This window comes from Myotis brandtii, unplaced genomic scaffold, assembly GCF_000412655.1.
Source record: "Myotis brandtii unplaced genomic scaffold, ASM41265v1 scaffold876, whole genome shotgun sequence".
Classification (NCBI taxonomy): domain Eukaryota; kingdom Metazoa; phylum Chordata; class Mammalia; order Chiroptera; family Vespertilionidae; genus Myotis; species Myotis brandtii.
This window is the reverse complement of record NW_005371579.1, coordinates 326,948-332,569: the sequence shown is the minus strand read 5'-3', so window position 1 is coordinate 332,569 and position 5,622 is coordinate 326,948.

The window sequence follows — 5,622 nt, the reverse complement described above, 5'->3', positions numbered from 1 at the left end:
CTCTCTCCACAGAGGTGAGTGCGCGGTGCCTTCTGAATCTTTTCAGAGGAGCTGCAGACACGATGCTCTTTGCTCCCAAATCTTCAATACATATTTCCTCAAAACAACGTCACTCTCTTACATAACTGCAGCCCAATGACCAGCATCAGACAGTTATCCTGAAGGCAATACTACTGCCTACTGCATGGACCTTAGATTTCACCAATTGTCCCAATGATGTCATCTAGACAAAAGAAAATCCGGGACCATGCATGGCATTCATTGCATTCAGCTGGTATGTCTTTTTGGTCTTCGTTAATCTTCCAACAGCTCCCCAGCGTGTGTGTGTGTGTGTGTGTGTGTGTGTGTGTGTGTACACGTGCACACTCATAATGTCCATGCACATGTGGTGACATTTTTAAAGACTTTTTAAAGAGTTGTTTTAGGCTGACAACAGAACTGAGAGGGAGCTACAGAGATTTCCCAGACACCTACTGGCACTGACATTTTTTAAGAGTCATATTGTAGAATGGCTTTCGTTTCGGATTTGTCCGATGTCTTCTCATAATTAGATTCAGATTATGCATCTTTGGTAAGAATACCAAAAAATGCATGGTGCCATCACTTCACTGTGAGACCGTGGAAATAACACTTAACCTTTCGGAAAGTCATTCTCCTCATCTGAAAAGTCAATAGCATGAGACCAACCAGGTACCAAAAAGAGAATGTAATGTGTATCTCAAAAACTACCCAGCAAATGACTTGGTGTCCGTGAGCATGTTCTTTGGTTTGCTGGGGAGCATGGACCATTACCAAGTGTGTCCACCATATTGGTTTCTCTTACTCTAGACTTTACCAGGAGACGGCAGCTTTGAGAATATTTCGAAAGAGGAAAATCAAGAGGTTATTAAAGTTATTTTGGGAGGTATGGGTGAAAGATCAACCTTAATTAGTCATCTCAGAGATAGGAGATATGGAGAGGAGGAAGAGAGATAGAAGTCCCCCAAATCAGACACAGAATGGAACTCAGGAAGCCAAGGGCACACAAAAATACGGAAGTCCATTCAACCACTTTGAAAAGCAACTTGGCAATATCCGGTAAAGGAAAAGATGTGCCCTAAGATACAGCGTTTCCACTTCTCAAGGAAATTCTCACACAGTTGCACAGGGACTTCAACACAATTGCTGTGCTGTTGCTTATAATAATTTCCTAAATGGATACCATGTAAATGCCCATATTGTTAAAAATGGATAAAAAAATGTGGTGCATCGCCACCATAGAACACTATACGGCTGTGAAGATAAATTACCTGGATGTGGGTGTGTCAGCATAGAGAGCAAAGACATAATTTTGTGTGTGTATGTCACAGCTTGTTTCCAGTGTTGGTGTTTTATGCCTTTTTTTTTTTTCCTGATCAACTCGAAACTAGTCAGTTTTATTGATCTTCTCCAAGTACAACCTTTTTAAAACAAACCTTTATTTGAAATAAATTTAGACTTACAAAGATAGTAGCGGACGTTCCCATATACCCCTCACACAGTTTCATTTCCTCTAATGTTTATTATCTCACACTAGAGGCTGTGCACCAGTGGGGTCCCTCAGTGTGGCCTGTAGAAATCGCTGAAACTGGCAGTCCAACATCCCCCGAGGGATGCAGTAGTGTGAGAAGCGGCAGGCAGCCAGGGAGGAGGCCGAGCCCCAGCCGGACACCGGCAGCTCCCACTCATCCCGGCCCCGCTGCACCTGCCACTGCTCGGTAGGCTCGCTGCCACTCCTCTGTGGGCACCGCCACAGCTGTGCTCGCCAGCAGTGAGCCCAGCCTCTGGCGCCTGTTGGTCAGCTGAGCGGTGCTCCCGCTGTGGGAGCACACTACCACCATGGGGCAGCTCCTGCGTTGAGCGTCTGCCCCGTGGTGGTCAGTGTGCGTCATAGCGACCGGTCAATTGGTCAACCAGTCGAATGATCGCTTGGGCTTTTATATATATAGATTACTCCTGTTGATTTGTCAAATCTAAGAAACAAACATTAGTAAATTACTATTAAGTAAACTCTAGACTTTGGATTTCACCCTGCAGACACCTAATTAATAATAAGGGAATAGGAGAACAACTTCGTACACATCTGTGGCTTTATGCTCGTGGATTGGTCTTGTTCTGTATATGACAAAATAGAAATTGTATATATTTAAGGTGTTCGACATGATGTTTTGATATATATACATATTTATATACCTTGTGAGATTATCAAACTAATTTACATATCTATCACCCCCCATAGCTACCCTTTGATCAATATCTTCCCTTTCCCTCACTCCCCAGCCTCTGGTAACCACCCATTCTCCTCTGTTACTATAAATTTGAGGGTTTTGTTTTTTGGTTTTGTGGGCTTTTTGAGGTTCCACCTGTGACATCATGCAGGTTTGTTTTCTGTGTCTGCTTTATTTCACTTAGCATGATGCCCTCCGGGTTCATTTCCTTCTTTTATGTGCTTGAATGATATTCCTTTGTAATATGTGTTTTTCTTTATCCATTCATCTGTCCTCACTTAGGCTGCTTCCAAGCCTTGACTATTGTGAATTATGCTGCAATGAACATAGGGGTGCAGATATCTCTTCAAGATACTGATTGTGGTTCTCCTCCTCCCCCTCCCCCATACAGTATATACCTGGAAGTGGAATTGCTGGATCATAGGGTAGTTTTCTTCTTGATTTTTTTTAGGACCCTCCATACTGTCCTCCACCGTGGCTGCACCAACCTACCTTTCCACCAGCAGCGCACAAGGGTTCCCTTTCTCCACTCCCTCCCCAACACTGTCTGTCTTCCGACTTTTTGGTGCCAGCTGGGCTGAAGCGGTAGCTCCCTGTGGCTTTTGGTTCTCATTTCCCTGATGATTCCTGACGTTGAGCACCTTCTCTTGTACCCCTTGGCCATTGGACTATTTTCTTTGGGAAAATGTTGATTGAGGTCCTTTGCCCACTTTTTACTCAGGTTGTTCGGTTTATTTTGCTACTGAGTTGTACGAGCCCTGCATATATTTGGGGTAGGAACCTCTTATTGGACGTGTGGTTTGCAAATATCTTCTCCAGTGCGGAAGGTTGCCTTTGCACTGTGACCGGTGCCTTTGCTGTGCTGAAGTTTTGAGTTTGATATAGTCCCCGCTTATTTATTTTTACTTTTGTTTCTGAGCTTTTGGTGTCATCACCCAAAAAATAAAAATAAAAATAAAAAATCCTTCCCAAGACCAATGTCAAGGAGCTTTCCCCTGTTTCTTTCTAGGAGTTGGATGGTGTCGAGTCTTACAGTTCAGTCTTTAGTCAATTCTGAGTTGTTTTTTGCATGCGGTGTAAGAGGGAACGGCGCATTCTTTGGGTTCCAAGGCCCCTCTTCTCCCCAACTTTCAATGTCTTCTTACCTCTCTTCCATGCACAATGTCAAGGGTGTGTCGTTGTATTTAGCAGGAGGAATAGGGAAGTGTTTACCTACATCTCCCCAGCACTGGGTGACTTCTTGCGTTTCCTTTATCTTTCCTGCTCTGCTTAGCAAGCTTCATGTTTCCTCCACCTTCCTGACCATATGGAATGTAATTACTGTTTTGAACAGCCCTGTCTACTAATTCTATCATCTCTGTCTTTTCTGGTTCTGTTTATATTGGTTGATTTTTCTCCTCATTATGGGTCATATTTTCTTGCTTCTTTGTACGCCTGCTCATTTTAGTTGTTGTTAATCCTCACCCGAGGATATTTTTTCCATTGATTCATGAGGGGGAGTGGAAGGGAGGGAGGGGGTGAGGGGAAAGAGAAAGACATTGATGTGAGAGAGACACATCCATTGGTTGCCTCCCACACATTCCCCGACCTGGGCTGGGGATCAAACGTGCAACCCAGGTACATGCCCTTGACCGGGAATTGAAGCTGCTTTGGTGCATGAGTCGATGCTCTAACCACTTAGACACACCAGCCAGGACACACCTGGTAATTTTTGTTGTTGTAATTTTTACTGAATGCCAGATATTGTGTGTCACCGTGTTGGGCTCTGGGTATTTTGTATTTCTATAGATAGTCTTGCACTTGGATACAATTAAGCTACTTGGAAGCGGTTCAGTCCTTCCAAGGCTGATGTTTAAGCTGTGAGGCGGGACCAGAGCAGCCTTTATCCCAGGGCGAAGGGTCCCCACTGCTGAATGTTTTAGCAAATACCCCTGGGTGACGAGGTGTTTCCATTCCGGCTGATGGGAACCCGAACTAGTCTCAGCCCTGCATGACCTACAGAGCCCACTCCCTCTAACCCAGTGGTTCTCAACCTTCTTAATGCCGCGACCCTTTAATACAGTTCCTCATGTTGTGGTGACCCCCACCATAAAATTATTTTCGTTGCTACTTCATAACTGTAATTTTGCTACTGTTATGAATCGTCATGTAAATATCTGATATGCAGGATGTATTTTCATTGTTACAAATTGAACATAATTAAAGCATAGTGATTAATCACAAAAACAATATGTAATTATATATGTGTTTTCCGATGGTCTTAGGCGATCCCTGTGAAAGGGTCGTTCTACCCCCAAAGGGGTCGCGACCCATAGGTTGAGAACCGCTGCTCTAATCCTTTGAGCCATTCTTTCCAGGCCTTCGCTAGTTTCCTTGCACACATGTGCTCATTGGTCCTCAGCTGGACACTCAGGGGGACTCTCTATGGAGGTCCTGAGCTCTCTCTGCCTGAGAACCCCAGCCACCTTGACCTCCCAGACCCCCAGCTTCTGCTCCTCAACTCAAGGAGACCACCTGGCTCCCCGGGGCTCACCCTTCCCTACACCGTCGTCTGGAAACTCCGGGCAGTGAGCTGAGACCATGTGGGGTTGCTCTCCGGATTTCAGAGGTCACCGTCCTGCACTGCCTGGTGTCCAGTGTCTACAGACCCTGGTTTCATACATTTTGTCTAGATTTTTTAAATTGTTTCAGGACAACTCTGGTCCCTATTATTCCAACTTGACGAGAAGCAAAGACTCCCAGACGTTGAATGAAAAACACAAGTTGTTACAGAAGGATGCCTAGTGCTTAGGATCCAGAGGTCCCAGGGCACTTACACAGCTTTGAGTAACAGTGCTGCTACAGCACAACACGACATAGCACCTGACATTGCTCAGAGTAACAGATAGCATCTGCCAGGTGTTGGGCACTGCTGGGTAAGTGCTTTTCTTACTTATTTCCATTTTGAGGAGAGAGGCACTGGGGCCCAGAGATGTCTAGTAACTTGCTCAAGGTCACACAGCTAGAAAGTAGCAGAGTTCAACTTTAATCTAGGCGGTCAGGCTCCTGAGTTAATGCCCCTAACCAGCAGGCCACACTGTCTGCCATGAATATATGTCTGGGACAGGAGGGACACATACTAATTTCATTTCCTCTGAGACCAGAAAGAGGAGGAGGAGGAACTATGGGTGCTGGGGATAGGGATGAGGCTTTAACTATGTTCATCTGTTTTCTTTACTAAAACTTATCCTATATAATAAAGAGGTGATATGCAAATTGACCATCACTCCAACACACAAGATGGCCACCCCCATGTGGAAAGATGGCCTCCTGCAGGGGAGGGCAGTTAGGGGTGACCAGGCCTACAGGGGAGGGCAGTTAGGGGTGACCAGGCTGG